This window comes from Bufo bufo, chromosome 8 (genome assembly GCF_905171765.1).
Source record: "Bufo bufo chromosome 8, aBufBuf1.1, whole genome shotgun sequence".
Classification (NCBI taxonomy): domain Eukaryota; kingdom Metazoa; phylum Chordata; class Amphibia; order Anura; family Bufonidae; genus Bufo; species Bufo bufo.
The window spans coordinates 181,498,642-181,520,504 of NC_053396.1; the positions used below are offsets into that span (position 1 = coordinate 181,498,642).

At 45.4% G+C, this 21,863-nt stretch overlaps 1 protein-coding gene across 2 annotated transcripts in view; it reads left to right on the top strand.

Moving 5' to 3' along the window:
* The window catches only part of LOC120977964 (G-protein coupled receptor 4-like), a 68,731-nt gene that overhangs the window by 10,477 nt on the left and 36,391 nt on the right, over positions 1-21,863 (top strand). Inside the window, exon 1 of one of the 2 annotated variants that reach the window (XM_040406164.1) lies at positions 6,218-6,299. The exons of the other annotated variant lie outside the window; for it this stretch is intronic. The gene's annotated coding sequence lies outside the window, so the exon portion shown is untranslated. Of the gene's footprint in view, positions 1-6,217; positions 6,300-21,863 lie in introns of those variants that run through there. 2 annotated transcript variants of the gene reach the window in all.

Below are 21,863 nucleotides of genomic sequence, written 5' to 3' on the forward strand. Positions count from 1 at the left end.
TGGAGCCACGGAATGTGATTTGCGGGCAATAATAGGACATGTTCTATCTTTTAACGGAACGGAAATACGGTAACGGAATGCATACGGAGTACATTCTGTTTTTTTGCGGAACCATTGAAATGAATGGTTCCGTATACGGAACACAAAAAACAGCCCGCAAAACGGAAAAAAAAAACGGTAGTGTGAAAGAGGCCTTACACATACAGCTCATTTTCTGGATAATTGGTTTCTTTTAGCTCAGTTTCACACAAGTATAATACAAACATATTTCTGCACCTGCGTTATGGCCGCCGGTCTGGCTATTGGTCCTATGACTCTGCTTGTTCAAGTGATCAGACGTGGATGTGTAACACCCCAGAGTTGTGTTACTACACTCCTCTACCCCGCTACTATCATCTAAGAGCCTGTGTATTGTCATCTGATGTAATTTATATTATGTCTTCACAAATGTGCATCTAAAACCATGTTAAACACAATTGTTCTTGTAATTTTCCAGGGTCACCAGCAGGTGGCAGCAACGCATTGGCAAGGTACTAGTCCCAGTTTAGTGTATCTAAGCTGGAATGGATTATTCCAGTTTAGCTCCCCCTCTGTGGAGAGAGTGGGCTGTTCCCACATCCTGCAGCATGGGTGGAGAAGGAAGTTAAGAGTCGGCGTAGCCCACCCCCTGCTAGGGGTAGGGTGCCACCTGTGAGGAGTTCCCTTGCATAGGGAAGACAGAAAGGATCTTGCTCGGCTGAGACTTGATCATATTCCCAGTCTGAGCACCTACATGAAAGAAAGCAGAAACTACAACCACCAGAGTTCCAGGAAGAAAGCATCCCCTGAGAAATCATCTCTGAGGTAAGTCCAGAGGCCTAGGAGAAGCCATTCCTCCTCAGCTAGTCTGTCACCATACAGTAGAAGTTACAGAAAAGTGCAGAAGATTAATTCCTGCCACAGTTGCAGAGTTATCAAGCAGACGACTTCTCCTGCAATCTCCAAATTTAAAGCGGAAGCACTCATTCCTGCCAATGATTGCCAAAACCTGCTGGGACCAGAGACCAAAGCTGTATACTGCTTGGATACAAGTTATCTCTAGTAAGGAAACGTTTGAACTTCAACTAAGGCCTCTTTCACACTTGCGTTGTCCGGATCCGGCGTGTACTCCACTTGCCGGAATTACACGCCGGATCCGGAAAAACGCAAGTGTACTGAAAGCATTTGAAGACGCTTTCAGTGTTACTATGGCAGCCAGGACGCTATTAAAGTCCTGGCTGCCATAGTAGGAGCGAGGAGCGGGGGAGCGGTATACTTACAGTCCGCGCGGCTCCCGGGGCGCTCCAGAATGACGTCAGAGCGCCCCATGCGCATGGATGACGTGATCCATGCGACACGTCATCCATGAGCGTGGGGCACCCTGACGTCACTCTGGAGCGCCCCGGGAGCCGCACGGACGGTAAGTATACTGCTCCCCCGCTCCCCACTACACTTTACCATGGCTGCCAGGACTTTAGCGTCCCGGCAGCCATGGTAACCATTCAGAAAAAGCTAAACGTCGGATGCGGCAATGCGCCGAAACGACGTTTAGCTTAAGGCCGGATCCGGATCAATGCCTTTCAATGGGCATTAATTCCGGATCCAGCCTTGCGGCAAGTCTTCAGGATTTTTGGCCGGAGCAAAAAGCGCAGCATGCTGCGGTATTTTCTCCGGCCAAAAAACGTTCCGTTCCGGAACTGAAGACATCCTGATGTATCCTGAACGGATTTCTCTCCATTCAGAATGCATTAGGATAATCCTGATCAGGATTCTTCCGGCATAGAGCCCCGACGACGGAACTCTATGCCGGAAGAAAAGAACGCAAGTGTGAAAGAGCCCTAAAAGTCTGGACATCATTTCTGCTGCAAAATTCCTCTATTACTCCTCCTATCACTACACTCAAATGTATTGCAAGTGAGCCAGGAGTCCAGCCGTACCCAGGTAGGAGACACCGTTGACACAATTATCACCACCCTATAGAGACATTATAGGCCATTACACCACTCTGGCATTCCTAATCTGGGACGTGCATTATAACACCTTGGAAGGGCCCTGGGGTAGTACCCTGCGCACGCTGCAATTGGCATCACGACAAATACAGAACTTTAAATACCCGTATCCTGGCCATTGCAGATGCAGCAGTAACAAGTGTCCCTAAATTAGGCTCCTATGACTGTACCCACTATTGTCTATTTATCATCTGAGACTGTTTAATTCAAGTGTATGGGTGCTGGAAAAAAATAGATGGACGCCATATAGCTGTCTACATGGAATGACTGTCTTTTTGGAAGCCATACTGTACATCAGAACAGCCGTGTGAATGAGGTCTTACAGTGATACTTGTGTGGCATCTGTTTCATTACTCATGTGGTTTCAAAATTTTGCTTGGGGACAAATCCCCAGGAATTCCTAGTTGCTTTGTTTTCATGCTGTGCATAAGTTTTCTGTAAAGTGCGAGCGCTGATGGAAGATACCGCTTCCACCGGCGTCGCTGGTTTCCATGGCTGATGCATACTAAATGTGGAAGGAACGATTGCTACCGTAGTGCTGCAGGGCATGGGCGGTGGGGCACCGCTCTACCTAGTCCTGGGTATCTTGGCTCCAGATGAAGGATGGCCTAGCTCCACCTCTGTATTTCATCATATTTGTGCATTTGCCTGTATCCTATTAGATTTGCTTCTGCAACCAACGGTTTTGGGGGTTGCTGTTTAACCAGTTTTCTAATATACTGTTCAATGGCATCTTAAAATATGTAGAGATCTACATAGATTTTAGTGGGAGGATTAGCCCCCTCACCTTTTTGAGCCTTCAAACATTTGACCATAATAGGGAAGGCATTTGAAAACAAGTCGAGTATGAAGTAATAAAAAGCAGGAAAACACCACTGGAAGCATATCCAGGTGACTGAATTTACTTGTAAAATGCACAAAAAGTTAAAAATATTGCTCCTAATTATCTAAATCCTTTTGAACCTGTACAAGCCTGAAGATGGCCTTTATGTGTCCCAGCTGGAGGACTCTGCAGGGAGCCCCCTCAGAGAATGCAGGGGCAAATGCTGGAAGGAATATGTGTAACGTTAGACTGGAGAACCCTGTTATTCTATATCCCATCCCCCCCCCCACAATAAAAGACCCTACTCATGTCTACTACTAGCCCATGGTGGGGTACTACTACCCATCTACACGAAGAAGGGTAGTGTTGGACAGTGGGCTGTGTGTTGGCTGGTCCTGTGATGGTGAGGAGGAGGCATGGTCATGTAGTGGGATTACGGTCTATGTTATAGGCCCCATGAGGGGCAGTTTTGGGGGTGCAATGGATAATGGTTGGCATAAATCGGGCACAGTATGCGCTATTCATTAAAACCCTCTCTTAGCAGTATCTTTGGGATTTTGTACTACTTACTTGCAGCTGTATCTGAGTAGGGGCTCATGCACACGTCCATAGTTTCTGTCCACATTTTTTGCAGGTCAGATGAGGTTCAATGGGGCCACAAAATATATGGACAGCACACCGTGTCCGTTCAGTAAGTCCAGTTGCCTTGATTTATTCTTTACAGATATACCATGACCTGGATAAATGAGAACCTTCACAGACACTTGTTCATTGGGTGAAGTGATCTTTGGTGCGGACACCTGAATCCTCTTTTGTGGGCAGCAGATTGTGCTGTCTGTACACTGACCTGCTGCCCAGAAACAATGCATGTATAGGAGGATAAGTGTAACGCCCCAGAGTGGAATTACCACTTCTTCACCCCGCTACTGTCTCTAATGGGCTAATATAATGTCATCTTGTGTATTTATTTCAGGTCCACTACACTGTGCATTCCCAATATTTGTAACTGTTATGTTCAAATATAATATGCCTGGTTCACCAGCAGGTGGCAGCAAACACAGCAGAGCTACAATTAGGTAGAATGGGACCTTCCATTCCATTCTAACCCCCCCTCTGTGGAGGAGTGGGCTCTCCCCACTTCCTGCAGGAAGGGTGGGGACCAGAGTTAGTGAGTTCCAGCTTACCCCCTGCCAAGGGAGGGTGTGCTGGGCACGTCTCTGCTGGACGTGCCAAGCCAGCCAGAGCACCTTCAGCTCTGCTGGCCATGTAGGCCAAAGCTTGAAGCCAGGAGTATAGTTCCCTGGCATAACTTAATAGTCAGACTACAAAGAGAGAAGTGCAGTAGACAGAAGAGTCTGAGTTATACAGCCAGCCTGTCAGTACAGCAGTGCCAGAGAGAAACAGATGTAGCAGAGACGAGTTTGCCTGCTAAGTTTTAATGCTAGAGCCTGCTGGGACCAAGATAAAGCTTGAAGATTGTCTTGGATGAACATTTATTCAAGTCCAATAAATGCTGTATCCACGTAGGAGCACCGTAACACATAAAGGGACATTTTAGGCCGCACTATACCACTCGGCATTCCTACACCTGGGACGCGTGTCATTACATCGATTAAGGGCCCTGGGGGGAGGCGCCCATTGCATAAGCAATGGCAGGAGCGATTTCTTGTCTTCATATAGTGGAGATCGCTGCATGTAAATGTATCTCTTCACCTCCCCTGACGAGCAGGCAATTATCAGGAAGGAACGTTTTCTTCCCAAAAATTGTCAGCTTATTGGCGCAGTATAAATGTGCTTTGAATTTAAAACTCATAAACATTAAAAGGCTACATATACAGTGTGTGTGTGTGTGTGTGTGTGTATATATAAAGCTATTTTCGACACTGAACTGAACTGAATTAGGGGTTGCTGTGCAGTGCGATCTTGTTCCCTTAGGCCTCTTTCACACGGGCGTTGCGGGAAAATGTGCGGGTGCGTTGCGGGAACACCCGCGATTTTTCCGCGCGAGTGCAAAACATTGTAATGCGTTTTGCACTCACGTGAGAAAAATCACGCATGTTTGGTACCCAAACCGGTTTGGGATCGGTGTTCTGTAGATTGTATTATTTTCCCTTATAACATGGTTATAAAGGAAAATAATAGCATTCTGAATACAGAATGCATAGTAAAACAGCGCTGGAGGGGTTAAAAAAAAATATAAAAAAATGTAACTCCCCTTAATCCACTTGCTGGCGCTGCCGACATCTCGTCTGTCTCCTTCTTTGCTGAACAGGACCTGTGGTGAGCATTCATTCCAGGACCTGTGGTGACGTCACTCCGGTCATCACATGGTCCATCACATGACCCATCACCATGGTAAAAGATCATGTGATGGATCATGTGATGACCGGAGTGACATCACCACAGGTCCTGGAATGAATGCTCACCACATGTCCTGTTCAGCAAAGAAGGAGACAGACGAGATGCCGGCAGCGCGAGCAAGTGGATTAAGGTGAGCTAATTTTTTATTTTTTTTAACCCCTCCAGCGCTATTGTACTATGCATTCTGTATTCAGAATGCTATTATTTTCCCTTATAACCATGTTATAAGGGAAAATAATGATCGGGTCTCCATCCCGATCGTCTCCTAGCAACCGTGCGTGAAAATCGCACCGCATCCGCACTTGCTTGCAGATGCTTGCGATTTTCACGCAACCCCATTCACTTCTATGGGGCATGCGCTGCGTGAAAAACGCAGAATATAGAGCATGCTGCGATTTACACGCAACGCACAAGTGATGCGTGAAAATCACCGCTCATGTGAACAGCCCCATAGAAATGAATGTGTCGGTATTCAGTGCGGGTGCAATGCGTTCAACTCGCGCATCGCATCCGCGCGGAATACTCGCCCGTGTGAAAGGGGCCTTAGGGAGCTTCATTCTAGAGATAGGAGCGGGTCCCACCTATGGTGGCACCCACACCAATTGACGCTTCTCAGCAGGCACTGGAAATAACACAGTGACCAGAGCCAGAAACGGGCAGCTCCGTACCACAGTGGGCAGAGCCGTCTGCTTTCATGCCTCACCCACTTATTTCCGCCTCCATCGGCTGCTGGGAGCCAATCTGATACTGATGACCTGTCCTAAGGATAGCTCATCAATATCTAGAGCTCAGACAACCCCTTTTAATAACAGTTGTAATGATTCATCAAATTGCTTCTTATAAGTACAACATCATATGGGAGGGTATGCTAAAAACAAAAACGCGACATACCAAAAATGTGGTACACCCCTATGACCTACGACACTGCCCTTCCACAATAGGATGTGTGCACATCTTGTGGCGGCATTACTAATGATGCTGAACGGCCAAGGAATACTGGTGGAAATTGTATCTTCACAGACCAAGGAGCAGCTGCCTGAAGAACGGGAATTGCAATTCTGGCTGCCTTTATGTAAGATCTTTGAAAGGTATGAAAATGATCCCTACCGAGGGTCGTGCATTTACTATGGGGCATCTTTACAATACACAGGTTTGCATTCGCCTTGAAACATAATGCAAAACAAGCCTATAAGTCTATGGTGCCTCAGACTTGTGGTTTGTTTTGTAATTGTCTACATCAGTTCCTTATTAAAATGCACTTATTATACTGTCCAAGGAGGAAGCAGAGGAAGCCGTACACCATTCTATTCCATACATTGTAACATGCTGAACATTTATATTCGTTCATCTGCATTCAATTATACAGGATGAATTCACACGTGGCTGACTTGTTGCATATGTTTTTGTGACTATCCCATTTACCCAAAGAGGCTAGCCACAGTCAATATATGTACTGCAGAAACTGATCCATTATAATGTATGGATTATTTCTTAGTGGCAGAAATGTCTGAAACAAATCTGTTGTGTGTGAATTAAAACTTAAAGGGGTTCTCCAGGATTTTTATACTGATGACTTATCCTCAGGATAGGTCATCAATATCAGATCGGCGGGGGTCTGCTGTATGAGGAGACGGTGCGTGCAGTGCCCATGTGCCATCTCCCTACTCTCTTCCTGTCTGCTGCTGTCTGTGGTCTTTGCCACATGGTCTTTCTATACAGATCGCGTAATATTAGTGCGCTGATATAGACAGGTTGACTGACGTGAAAGAAATAGTGTCTGTTAGTGTCACGGACGTACCGGGACATACGGACGTCCTGGCGACAGTGAGTGGCAGGAGATCTGTGAGACTGGCAACACGTGGTTTGATCTGACAGGTTTTCCTTGTGGATCAATAGGTGTCTGTGTTGTTTCTGGTAATGGTCATACCCCTTGTCTCCAGGTGTGGCTATTAGTGTCATTTAATCTTCCTTCTTTATAGTTGCTTCTACCACAATGCTGTGCGGTTTATAGCTTCTGTGCCTGTGGATTGTTTGTGGTTGGATCTCGGCTGAGTTCCTGGTGCTTCCATAGCCTCTTTGAAGTTAAGTCTTTCCTTTGCCTTTTGTATTTTGTTTGGGTTCTGTGTGTCGCATTTCCCTATTGTCTGTATTAGGCCTGAAGGAGACTCCTGTTCATCCTTCCTTTTGGAGGAACAGGTAGTCTCGTCCCTGCCATTAGTACCAGGGTCCTATAGGGCTAGATAGGGGATTAGGTATTCCTGCGTATGAACTCACCTACTTTTGGTCTGTTCATACTGGTAGTCAGTCAGGATTTTGGTTAGGGTTTTCACTAGGAGGTGTCGTCCATCTTCCTTCCCTAGTTCTCAGGTCTGATTCCCTGTTTCCCCCTTCCCTCCTATACTCGGTGTGTCGTTTCCCTCCCACACCGAAGCGTGACAGTGGCTGTGCGTATACACAGGGTACATTCACACAATCATATGTATTTTGCCGTCCGCAGAGTACAGATGACGTCCATGTGGCATAGTTTTTTGTGTTTGTTTCTTTTTGGGGGGGGGGGGGAGAGTTAGACCAATTGACTTGTTGACAATGGTTCCATGGTCCACGTTTGCAGTGAAAAATAGGACATGTTCTATCTTTTGCAGGATGGACAGAACGCCACATGCACGTCATCCGCATTTTGCGAACTGCATTATACATACGGTTGTGTGAATGCCCCCCTAACACAGGAGGAATTTCAGCATTTGTAGGAAGATAAGGTTTATTACATGCATTCTGTAATCTGACCTTCAGTCTAGAGGAATCTCCAGTTTCTAGTAACAGATTTTATATGTTCTCATAAAATTACAAACCGCGTAGGAATGGTAACTTGTTTTTTAGCTAGCTTGGGAGTTAAAGGGGTTTTATACCTTTTTTATTTTTCTTACTTATCTGACCCCCACCAATCAGCTGTGTGAGAAGGCCAGCGGCGTTCTCTGTTGCGATGCGTCCTTCTCACTGCTTCCTGCAGGCCGGTGACGTCACAACCATGTCATGTGGTCTGGGTGCAGCTCGGCCCCTATGACGTGAATCCTCCATCATTCCATATGCGCTGCTAGGCTGAAAAGGGTGCAGGTCAACGTACAGAAGATCAGCACAAATTTCTGTGCATTCCTGCACCCAAACTGCTCCAAAAATTGCAATAAATAATAGTTATTTTTTCTGTTTTTCCACAGATTTCACCCTTCATTTCAAAAAGTGAAATCCATTGATTTAAACTGCAAACATGGATACACGTGGATGATTGTGTTTTTTATATATATATATATATTTGTACCTATATTTATGTATAAAAATTGTTAGAGAAACTTTTCTCCTATTGGGCAAGACTTCTTTTTACCTCAATTGATTGTAAATAGTTAGTTTCTTGCCAGCAGGGGGAGCCAAACTAACAGCTGTTCCTATGAATTTTGCTTTATTCCAATTAAAAGGGATTGTCCAGTTTCCGATACTGATGAGCTATCCTCAGGAAAGGCCATCAGTATCAGATCGCCGGGAGTCCAACTCCTGGCATCCCCACCGATCAGCTGTTTGAAGAGAACGCAGTGCTAGAAACTCTCCCATGGAAGTCGGAGGTCCCCTCCAGTCCAGTTTGTCTATGCTGTTAGGAACAGCTCAGGCACGATGCCCACCCCATAATCATGTTCAGAAACTAAAAACATATTAGAAAAATAGAAAGTGTCGCTTTCTGGTTTTAACTGGCGGAAAAAAATTTCTGAGGCACATTCCCTTTTTATGCCGTTTTTACTGGTGATAAGTGTTGTAGACCTAAATATCTGTAGTTTCTAATGTTGATATCTATTCATTTGGATTGTTCACCAGATGCCAACATACATGAAAGAATATTCTGCTGGTTGTAGGACTTTCGCCATGACTTATTATTTATTATTATTATTATTTTTTATAAAAAAAAAAAATTATTATTCATTTCCCTCATTTAAAATTATAAGGCTACTTTCAGACGAGCAAGTTCAATGCGAGAAATACTCTGCTTGTGTTGATTTTCCATTCTGACCTCCTGCTCCTCTGACAGAATCGCACAGCATTAGGGCTCATTCACACAACCGTGCCGTGTTTTGCGGTCCGCAAAACACGGATGCCGCCCGTGTGCCTTCCGCAATTTGCGGAACGGCACAGACAGCCCATTATAGAAATGCCTATTCTTGTCCGCAAAACGGACAAGAATAGGTCCTGATCTATAATTTTTGCGGGGCCACGGAACGGAGCAACGGATGAGGACAGCACACGGAGTGCTGTCCGCATCTTTTGCAGCCCCATTAAAGTGAATGCGGAACCAAACCACGGTCGTGTGAATGAGCCCTTTATAAGAATTTATAATGCTGTGTGTTCCTGCAAGTCCTCGAATTTACTGAATAATTCTCACACAATGCCGTCAGTGTAATTCAGTAGATTTGAGATCGGGCAGGGACACGCAGGATTATAAATCATTATTAGGCCTCATGCACACGACCGTTGTGTTCCGTTCCGCAAAATGGGGTTCCGTTGTTCCGTGATCCGTTTCCGTTTTTGTTTCCGTGTGTCTTCCTTGATTTTTGGAGGATCACCAAACATAAAGGAAGGTAAAAAAAAATGTCTGACAGGTTTGCCATGCAAATCATAGGAATAAAACGGACACGCGGACGCGGATGATAATCTTGTGTGCCTCCGTGTTTTTTGGCGGTCCCATTGACTTGAATGGGTCCGCAAACCGTTTTCCGCGGACAAGAATAGGACAGGTTATATTTTTTGGACGGACTGGAACCACGGATCACGGACGCGGATGGCAAACGGTGCACTATCCCCATTTTCAACGGCTCCATAGAAATGAATGGGTCCGCATCTGAAACGCTAAAATCGGCGGAACGGACGCGGAGACAAACAACGGTCGTATGCATGAGGCCTTATACAGTGTGATCCTTTCCATGGGGGAAACAATTGTCTATATTGAGGGGAATAATATTTATGGGGCTCCTTTTGGCCTCTGTCAGGTCTATGTGCATTTATTTCGGGGTTTTTTTCTCTAACAATGGGACTCTATGGCCAACGTATGGCACTGTACATCTAAGTGGCATGCATCACAGCCTTCGATAATTGTTATACTGGTACTTTGGGAACTATTTTCGATGTGTATCGCTGATGACCGGCTCAGACGGGGCACAGAGCCTAATGGTGGATTTACACGTGCAGATTATCAGGGACGAACATACTTGCAAAAGAGGTGCAGCTGGTTCATGTTTTGCTCATTCATCGGGTGACGCTGTCTTAAGTGCTTGCAGGTAAATTGTCGTTTCTGGGCAGCACACCGTGGTCTGCTGCCCAGGAACATTGCTGCTGTATGAGGACGAGTAATTGTATGAGGACGTGCAGCTGTATTTGTCCCACTGCTCCTCAACTTATTTGGCGGGTTGCGGCTGGATCTCTTTTTTTCCGTTTATCCCATTCATTTCAATGAGTCCTCAATGCATTCCATTTCCGTATTTCCATTCAAAGATAGAACATGTCCTATTATTGTCCGCATAACGGACAAGGATAGTACTGTTCTATCAGGGGCCAGCTGTTCCGTTCCGCAAAAAACGGAATGCACACGGACGTCATCTGTATTTTTTGCGGGTCCTTTTTTATGCGGACCCCAAAATACTGAAAAAGCCATATGGTCGTGTGCAATAGGCCCTAAAGTGAATGCGGGCTGTGCCCGGCGAAGACTGATCCGACCAGCTGTTCCTGACCGGATCTGTTTCACGCAAGTGAGAAACAAGCCTAAGAGTCTGAAGCACCAAGTGTGTGTGAAAAAGTTTCAGAACTTTTTTTTTTTTCCAGAATCGGCAAAAGAAACTGTAGCCTGGGGGTTTCTGTCAGCAGAATGTAATGAATGCACAATGGTAATTGCAGGGGGTGGCAGACAATGGGCAGAGAGGTGCGACAACGCCACAATGACGGTGAAATATCAGCTCGTCAGGAGAACAATATGGAGACGACGGCGCAGGTCCTCTGATCTTTTGTCTCATGGAGGCCTAATTCTGGTTTACAATGACGTCCACTGTGTTCTTGATGCAATTAACTCCATTGTTTTTACAGTCCAGCAATAAACGAGTAAATCAATTATTACTAATCGCCGCTCTCTCTCTCCTCTGCATGTCAGACGAGGAGAGGATTCTCATTGTGATTAATGGCACATTGCAATGAAACCTGTTAGAATAATCACAAAGCGTAATGGCGCGTTTACCCAAGGCAATGGTCGGAAGCGAACATTAAGGCGCAGTTACACTGCGCTGACCGAGCAGGCAATTATCGGGAAGGGACTGAGGAATGTTGCTTCTTCATCCTGTGATCCGCGGCACCTTAGACGAGCTGCTTATCAGGAACAAATGTTCGTACTAAATTCCATTCCTGATGATCAGCCCGACAGTCGCCCCGTGTAAACCCGGCATGAGGACAATGCTTGTCCCCGACAATCTGCCCGTGTGAAGCTGCCACAGATAACAGGATGAACAAGCGGCAGATGCCGAAATCATTGGGGGAAATTTATCAAACTGGTGTAAAGTAGAACTGTCTTAGTTGCCCATAGCAACCAATCAGATTCCACCTTTCATTTTCCAAAGGAGCTGTGAAAAATGAAAGGAGGAATCTGATTGGTTAGCCAGTTCTACTTTACACCAGTAGATTATAAACAATGAATCTGTATGAAGATGAGTGATGGCAGTAGAAAGACTCGCACCCATACAGTGGAGGTGAATGCTGCATGTAAATACAGTTCTCTCCTCCACTGGCAGGCAACTATTGGGAAGGAACAATCCCTTCCTGATTGCCTGTTCAGTTGACGCGTGTATATGTGCCTTCATTTCAAAGGTTCCACAAAAAAAAACGGAATGTACTCCGTTTGCATTCCATTTTTGTATATCCGTTCTGCTGAAAGATAGAACTTGTCCTATTATTGCCCGCAAATAACGATCCGTGGCTCCATTCAAGTCAATGGGTCCACAAAAAATACGGAATGCATAGGGAACACATCCATATGTCATCCGTTTTTTGCGGACCATGCCCACTTTGCCCATGTGTATACTGTTAAAATACATTACATTAATAATGAAATTTCATGTTTCGGTTTGCAATCCGTAAACAACGGATCCCATACGGCGATTTTTTGCAAAACTACGGAACGGAAACAAAAACGGATCCGTTAAAACGGGCCGCAAAGTACTGAAAAAGCCATACGGTCGTGTGCAAGAGGCCTTAGGGCTCATGCACACGACCGTATTTTTTTTTTCTGTGTCCGTTTTTATTGCAGCCCATATACGGAACCATTCACTTCAATGGGTCTGCAAAAAAACGGAAATAACTCTGCGTGCATTCGGTTTCCGTATGTCCGCATGGCTTTTCCGCAAAAAAGATAGAACATGTCCTATTCTTGTCTATTTTTGCTCACAAGAATAGGCATTGTTACAATGGATCCGTAAAGAACGGATGCAATACGGATGTCACACGGACTTCATCCGTGTTTTTTGCGGATCAGTGTTTTGCGGACCACAAAATACATAGTCGTGTGTATGAGCCCTTAAGGGGTTAGGTAATAAAAAAGTTGCTCCACCTTCATGAATCTGTCCGCCCATACAGATGATTGTTTTATGTGTGGCGTGGGGATTGTAGCACGTAAATGGTTCTTTAGTACAGCACTGTGTGCAGTAGCCGTTCTTCGGAATACATACAATTTAATAACATTTGCTACTGCCTTTTATGACGTTTTTATTACTTTTTTTCTGTCTATTCTACAGTAAATTTCCCCACCTCCTAATTTTTGGCTATAAATCTGTAGGAATTGAAACACTTCTTTTTTTTTTTGTGTGTGTGTGTGTGTAAGTATGCAATCCAAATAACGCAGTATGACGGCACCCTTAAAAGGAAATTCCTGGAAAGGTCCTGTGCAATCATTTTAAATTACTGGATGTCTGATTAAAGGAATTTCCCTATTGTGTAGCCTTAAGATAAGGATCAAGGAGGGGGAGACGTGTGCAGACAAACGTGGCGCTGCTTACAGAAATTACTGTGGGTCCATAGAAGATGCTGTGCGGCTGTATAGGACTGTTGGGCTCAGGATGAGTGACTATGGCGTCACTGTGTTTTTAGAAAACTGTTGGACCATTGCACATTCTCCCTCGGCAAAGAATTTGAATAAAATACTTTGTTGGGCCTGCAGTTTTCCTAGCTGAGGTTTTGGTCTGAGTAAAGTCGGTAAAATTTATCTAGATACCAACTGGTGTCTATTTCCTGATCTAGATTATTTCCTTTACAAAATACTATGGTGCTTTGAAGGGGTTGTCTACGTTAGGGCTCATGCACACGGTCGTACTTTTGGACCGCATCTGTGTTTTTGGCAGATCGGATGTGGACTCCTTCATCTCGGTCGGGCTACCAAGGATGCGGACAGCACACTCGTGTGGTGTCTGCATCCGTAAGTCTTTTTTGCGGACATTTGCGAAGAAGTAAAAATGGCGGCCACCAGTATTCGTTTTTGCGGATGCAGTCGTGTGCAGGGGCCCTTACTCAACTGTTATCAACATGTAAGGGTTTTTCTGTGAGCCTGATATTGATGGCCTGTCCTCGGGATGTGCCACCATCATTACCCATCTAGGACTAGTCTCCAGCTTCTCCATTCCCTTCCGTCCCATATTTTTCCCAGTGGCTATGGAAAAGACCAGCGCTTCTGCATGTTATCACTATTTCATTCATTTGTACAGCACTAACTATTCCACAGCGCTGTCCAGTGATTGACATCCTTCACATCAGTGCTTATCCCCATTGGGACTCGCACTAGAAATACCTAACAAACCTATCGGTGTGGTTATGGGGTGTGGGAGGAAAGCGGAGAACATGGAGGAAACCCACACAGACATGGGGGTGGATAATCTCCATGCAGATGTTGTCTTTGGTCGGATTCGAGCTCCGGATCCCGAGGCTACAAGGGAACCATACAACCACTGAGGCACTGTCCAACTGGGTTGGTATCCATATGCCCCACACCATCTGCATTGCATGTGATATGTTCACTTCATCATGTTTTTTACTCCATAAATATCCCTTTCTAATTGTCTGCTACTCGTAATACCTTGAATTATCTACTGTCTCCACTGTATTTTGGTATACTCTGTAGAGTGCAAGCTCCTAGGACCAGCGCCGCCTCTTGTATACGAATGTTTGCTGTGGTAAGTAATCAGGCGCCTGTGAGAGTAGCCAATTTTTGCCCATGCAGGTGTGCGGTTAATGTCACGTGTCAGTCCCTGGTTGTATTTCGTCACTTAGATGAGAGGTGGTTATTATAGATAGTGTATCTGTAGGGCTCTATAACACCCGATGTCACCCGCTATGTAAACAGGTTATCTTTCCAGCTCGTCACTGTAAAAATATTAGCATTTCCTTGCGCCAACTGCGCCCTGGATAACCGGCAGCTGGCTCTGGCACATCTCTGGATAGCAAGACCTCTGTTACCTATGCACACTGATTGGACAAAGCACCTCGGGTGCCTGTGGAGGACCTGGGAACCCATTGCCCCGGCTGGTTTCCATTTGCTACACGCCTGATCATTCCCTAGCCAGGAAGAAGCTCCAGGCAAGGAACGGCTGCCATCCAACAGCTGCTTCCCTGCCTATACCTCGTCCTAAATGGGTTACCTATGAGAGAGGCTGGCTAGTTTTTAGGGGGTGGCTCAATAGGCAATTGTCTTTGGGGCTCCCATGGAAATGGGTACCCTATACAGTCAGCAACTTGAGTAGGACATGTACTTTTACCTCCCTCCAACCACCAGTGACTCTACCGTTAACCCTTCTTACTATTTGCCCATTGTCGGATGCCTGCGTAGTGTAGTGTTTTCTTAAGGTGCTGAATGGCAGTATTGTGTGTTGGAGACAGCATGACGGTGGTATTATACATTGTGAGGCAGTACTATTTGGGCACCAAATGGCCGTATTGTATGGCAGAATTATTTGGCAGTATTTAGGTATAAAGATTTGGCTAAAGTGTGTACAGATATCTCGCTCTCTCTAGATCTCTCGCTCGCTCTCTCTAGATCTCTCGCTCGCTCTCTCTAGATCTCTCGCTCGCTCTCTCTAGATCTCTCGCTCGCTCTCTCTAGATCTCTCGCTCGCTCTCTCTAGATCTCTCGCTCGCTCTCTCTAGATCTCTCGCTCGCTCTCTCTAGATCTCTCGCTCGCTCTCTCTAGATCTCTCGCTCGCTCTCTCTAGATCTCTCGCTCGCTCTCTCTAGATCTCTCGCTCGCTCTCTCTAGATCTCTCGCTCGCTCTCTCTAGATCTCTCGCTCGCTCTCTCTAGATCTCTCGCTCGCTCTCTCTAGATCTCTCGCTCGCTCTCTCTAGATCTCTCGCTCGCTCTCTCTAGATCGCTCTCTCTCTCTAGATCGCTCTCTCTCTCTAGATCGCTCTCTCTCTCTAGATCGCTCTCTCTCTCTAGATCGCTCGCTCGCTCTCTCTAGATCTCTCGCTCGCTCTCTCTAGATCTCTCGCTCGCGTTGCTGTCCATAGTTTATTGGATTATAAGGATTTTGTCATAGACCTAGAACAATTGAACCACCTTAGGCCTCTTTCACACGAGTGAGTTTTCCGCGTGGGTACAATGCGTGACGTGAACGCACAACACCTGCACTGAATCCTGACCCATTCATTTTAATGTGTCTGTGTACATGAGCGTTTTTTATTTCACGCATCAGTTCTGCGTTGCGTGAAAAATGCAGCATGTTCTATATAAATGCGTTTTTCACACAGCCCTGGCTCCATAGAAGTGAATGGGGCTTCAGTGAAAAACGCATTGCACCCGCGCGGAAAAAACTGAACGCAATCGCAGACAAAACTGACTGAACTTGCTTGCAAAATGGTGTGAGTTTCACTGAACGCATCCGGAAATAATCCATCACGCTCGTGTGAAAGAGGCCTTAGTCTTCATGTACACAAAACCACGGATCTGCAGAATACGGATAACTTCCATTTGCCTTCTGTCATTATTCTCCTCCACAATGACACATGTTCTATAATTTGGAATTTCCACATGGATCCACAAAATACGGATGTGTAGAAATGAATCGGTCAATGCGCGATCTCCAAAAATACAAATGCAGGTAGCGCACGGATGAAAAATACGGTCATCTCCTTGAGGCCAAATTCAATCGGGGTTTGGGTGTACATGACATTCTCTCTCTTCAGACAGCCCTTGGTGCCTTTGCATATTGATAGGTATACGTAAGGAAACTATAACATTACTAGAACAAAGGGCAGGTTTCTGTCCTCGAAAAGCAGCCACAAGCCAGACGTGGGTGGCGCAATCACATATTTGCTTTAGATTGTTCCCCCAAGATGCAGCGACAGTAAAGACGTGTATGAATAGATGGCTATATGGCAGGTTTAGACTAGTCAGGTAGTTGTGAAGGAGCGAACTGCCCTCAAGATGGCAGAGATCCGCATTGTATTGCACAGGACAGTATAATGTGTTAGTTCTGGTGGAGAATAAAGGGCAATAATAATCATGGACCTCGGCAGGAGACTAATTGAATCTTGCACCACTTCCTGCCCTGTGTGAATGTTGCAGGTACGTGTGAAGGAGTTAAAGTGTTTACTGGTAGCAATAATTAGAAGTGTGAGAATGGGTGGTAATCAGCGTCTACCCCGCAGGGCGGTATTATTAGGGTAGGAAGGGCCTGACCATGGCAGACCACAGCCTTCCTGAGTATGTTACCCTGTTGCTAACCCGGAGGGTGTATATATTACTGTGGCACAAGGAATGAGCGGAGTTGTGAGCATCAAGTCTGGCGGCCATGAAGCCTTGAGGATAATCCCATCAGTCTCGTCCTCTTCGGACCCCATTCTGTTATATCGGCACCTCCCAAAAAGGCAGTGCAAAATGGATTATCGAGAGAGCAGACAGCCCCCCCCGTGTGCAGGAAGACGTCTCCTCTACATCTGGTGACACCTCTCCCTTGTTAATTAGGGGAGTAACTATAATTCATAGGGCCCCATAGCAAAATAAGATGGGGGCCCCACCATGTAGTGTAAGAAAGTTAAACCAGCCTAAGTATCAATGATTAAAATTATGTATAATAGCATCTTATATATATCAGAAAACACACAAAATGGCAAAAAGCCTCCATATTGTTGTTCACCAGAGAAAGGTACAATGTTCTTGCACCTGAATGCCCCCCCCCCCCCCCCCCCCTCACCCTCTGGGCCCCATTTCAAGTGCTATGGCTATAGTTACTCCAATGCTTTTAGTCCAGGGCTCTACTATGGATTGGGCATGTTGAATTTAAACTGCCCGATCCTTAGGTTCTCAGGGAGATATGCTGCTGCTAGAAGATTTGACTATGAATTAACACATGTGGAATTATATACATAACAAACAAGTGTGAAACAACTGAAAATATGTCATATTCTAGGTTCTTCAAAGTACCATGTAGAGATGAAGAAGGTCACGGCACTCCAAAAGCTTCCTTATTCAGTGTTCTTTATTGCACCAAAAATACAGCAGCAACGTTTCGACAATACAGTCTTTATCAAGCTACATGCTTTGATTACTGCTTTGCACACTCTTGGCATTCTCTTGATGTGCTTCAAGAGGCAGTCCCCTGAAATGGTTTTCACTTCACAGGTGTGCCCTGTCAGGTTTAATAAGTGGGATTTCTTGCCTTATAAATGGGGTTGGGACCATCAGTTGCGTTGAGGAGAAGTCAGGTGGATACACAGCTGATAGTCCTACTGAATAGACTGTTAGCTGCTTTATTTTTTCCATAATACAAATTCTAAGTAAAGAAAAACGAGTGGCCATAATTACTTTAAGAAATGAAGGTCAGTCAGTCAGCCAAAAAAATTGGGAAAACTTTGAAAGTAAGGGCTATTTGACCATGAAGGAGAGTGATGGGGTGCTGCGCCAGATGACCTGGCCTCCACAGTCACCGGACCTGAACCCAATCGAGATGGTTTGGGGTGAGCTGGACCGCAGAGTGAAGGCAAAAGGGCCAACAAGTGCTAAGCATCTCTGGGAACTCCTTCAAGACTGTTGGAAGACCATTTCAGGGGACTACCTCTTGAAGCTCATCAAGAGTGTGCAAAGCAGTAATCAAAGCAAAAGGTGGCTACTTTGAAGAACCTAGAATATGACATATTTTCAGTTGTTTCACACTTGTTTGTTATGTATATAATTCCACATGTGTTAATTCATAGTTTTGATGCCTTTATAGTCATGAAAATAAAGAAAACTCTTTGAATGAGAAGGTGTGTCCAAACTTTTGGTCTGTACTGTATGTATATCTGATTTCATAGGTCTACAATTATTTATTTCCTGTTGCGTATATAGCATTGACCTATTGAGGAGATTTACTAAATCAAATGCACCAGAATTTTGGCACAATTTGTGCTGGGGAAAAAAAAAAAAAAAACCCAAACCAAACATTCTTTTATTAAGCTTTTTTATTTATTTATTTTTTACTCCAGACAAGGGGTGTTTTTAGGGTGGTGTGGCTTAAAGGGGTTGTTTCATCTCAGACAATGGGGGCATATCACTAGGATATGCCCTCATTGTCTTATAGGTGCGGGTCCCACCGCTGGGACCGAAACCTATACTGGGAACAGAGCCCCACGGGTGGTGGCTGGAGGACTCCGGTCAGGCCACCACCAAGCGCTCTCCTAATAGAAGTGAATGGTAGCACTGGCTGTGTAGTTCTGGGAATGACTTCTGGAGCCACTGCAGAGCAGCTGATTGCAGTGCAGGGTGTTGGACCCCGGCCAATCAGATATTGATGGCCTCTCCCAAGAATAGCCCATCAATATTAAAATCCTGCAGACCCCATTTAAGACTAAGTTTACTCTGTTTTACTTTTAGACCGTATTCGTAAATGTGCAGCACTGTACAGAGACTGTCACCATTCTCATCAGTCCATGTCCCCAATCTAATTTCTGTAGCTCATGAACACGCACACTAGGGGCCATTTCATAGGTGGTTATTTAACCTATTGACATATTTTTGGAGTGTTTGAGGAAATGGTAGGGCCCCATGCAAACACACGGAGAACTTAAAGTTCAAGCACATGGGAAAGCAGCAGCATGCACGTATCCGACATGGTAGCATATGGCATCCAGATTATAGACCGTGAGCGTACCATATTTTACCATGTTATCCCCTAGAAGCAATACTCTGTAATATGGCGTGTGTGTGGGAACACTCGGATGTACTGTATGGGCCCATGGCAGGCTAGAGGTGCCGTACTATCCAGGTATATGATGGGCGAGTGTACATAGGCCCTAACTCAAACCTTCACTATGGGAATTTTCAATACCCCCGCCAAGGCTTTGTTTTGGATCTTTCTTCGGCTGGAATCGCACATGCAGTTTTCGACAGCGGTTCTGGTCCAGCTTTTTCAGCTAAAGCCTGAATGGATTCCAAAGTGATGAGACATATAAAGGAAGGTCCTCTCTTGCACGTACATCTTCTTTGAGCTGGATCCACTTTTGGCTCAAAAAGCTGCATGTTTCTAGCCTAACGGGGGCTATTCCAGTATGAGATATAAGCTTCTTGCCGTTTATGCAACTTCCTTATCGTGAATGAAAAGAACTTCTTCTAATCCCAAGGATCAAATGACTGAAAATCATATGTATTATTCCATCATGAGATGAAGATAAATAGGAGTGTGCAGTAAGTGCACCATCTGGCGACATAGTGTCTTGCCAACCAGATACCGGTTTCTGCACATGGCTTTCACTGCAGGGGATCTGTATCCACTACCCTTTTATGTTAGGGGAAGTGTCTGTAAGAAGAAGCTATTACACCAGGAATTGGCAACCTCTGGCACTCTAGCTGTTCTCAAACTACAACTCCCAGAATCCTCCTTTTCACTTCTATAGGGAATACGAGAACAGCTGAGCTAGTGTGCATGCAGGGAGTTGTAGTTTCACAGCAGCTGAAGTGCCGAAGGTTGCTGGTCCCTGCACTGCACTGTTGTGAACATGTTGAAACCGATCTGGGCATGTACTCCATGCACAGAGGTTGTCACCCAGCTTTCCAAGAGTCCTGAATGGTGCATCCTCCTAATCATCCATTTATTTATTTTATGCACTTGTATAGCGCTACTATATTCTGCAGCGCTTCACTTGCTGTCCCCAGTGGGGCTCGCAATCTAAGGTCCCTATCAGCGTGTCTTTGGAGTGTGGGAGGAACCCGGAGGAAACCCCAGCGTTAGGTGATCCGGCAGCCTGTTCCAGTAGGTTGTTCCGGAAAGCAGCGGTATTTGTCCGGTGAAAACCTGGTATCTCTGCTGGAAAGCACCCAGATCACCTGTGGATCCCATTCTAATCAATGAGGTCTGGCGGTAAACAGCAGTATCTGACATTGCTGGACTCTGTGAAATCCGGAAGGCTGTTCTCTGCCGGATTTTGTAAGGCAGATCTAAAAGTAGCCTAAGGACAGCTAAAAAAAACAAACAATTTCAGTGTTCTTAAAATTAGCCTTTTACTGCACTAATATAAATTCTGCAGCATCTGGCCGGGCTAAGCAGGATCTCCTATATACAGATAAGCCCAAGCCAAGACATGTTAATGGAGGCCAGGGTTTATCACAGCAAAGGCTATTGTATGCAACAGCCAATGGCCGTGAGGGGGTTAATAGGAGATGTGATAGGGCAGACTTCACACCAGCTCAGGATGACTCCTGCCCCCTGTGCTTATTACTGGGAAGCTGGGATGGTCCAGGCACATTATAGCAGCAGAGCCAGAGCAGCGAGCAGTCTAGTGGAGGAAGCCAGGTAAGGACGTGTGTGTTATGTGTATATGCATATAGTGTGTGTGTGTATGTGTGTATATATATATATATCGCATGTAAGAGCTGGGTGCATGACTATAGCTACTCTTATGAATGCAAATCCTCATTGTAATAGGAGTGCAGGTAATTTTTTGGGACAGTATTTTGCAACAAGTGATACAATATATCTTGATAATATTATACACAGAAAATCTAAACATAAACATAAATCAACAAAACTTTGGACATTTGGATCCATAGTATTTGGGTCAGACTAGAGTCCCCTGGTGTCACCAGAGAAAATTAATCTAGGGGCCCAACCCCCATATTATCAGTAACGTCTAAAAGGGGTTCATTCAAAGAAATAGACCCTAGTGGCAAATTATTGTTTCCAAATTTTTTCATCTCCCCTGGACTTTTGGGTATGGGAGCCTGGGCCCACCGGAGGATTCCTCTGAAGTGTCGTGTATGGGGATGTGGGGGTGACTTTCTAATACACGGGTGGCAATTTCTGCAGCTGAGTATGTGAATGGCAGGGGAATAGTTCTAGGGGTGCAGAGGTAGCAGTCTGGTGTGTGAGGGAGGTGTTGTGGCAGGCTTCTTTTTTTATTTTGCAAGTCTAGCTCGGCTCCCTTTGCTATGGCCACTAGGTCAGGGAACTGGCAGGTCCGCTAATCGGGGCGAGCCCTCTTTACAGCATCCTGTATGGGTGCTTTTAATCCAGACATGAATGTATGTTTTAGTAGTCTCCTGTCCTTACTGTCTCATGTCTCATACCCATAGTCAAGCCAGAGCTGTTCTAAAGCTGTGGCGTAGTCAGCTACAGTCTGCT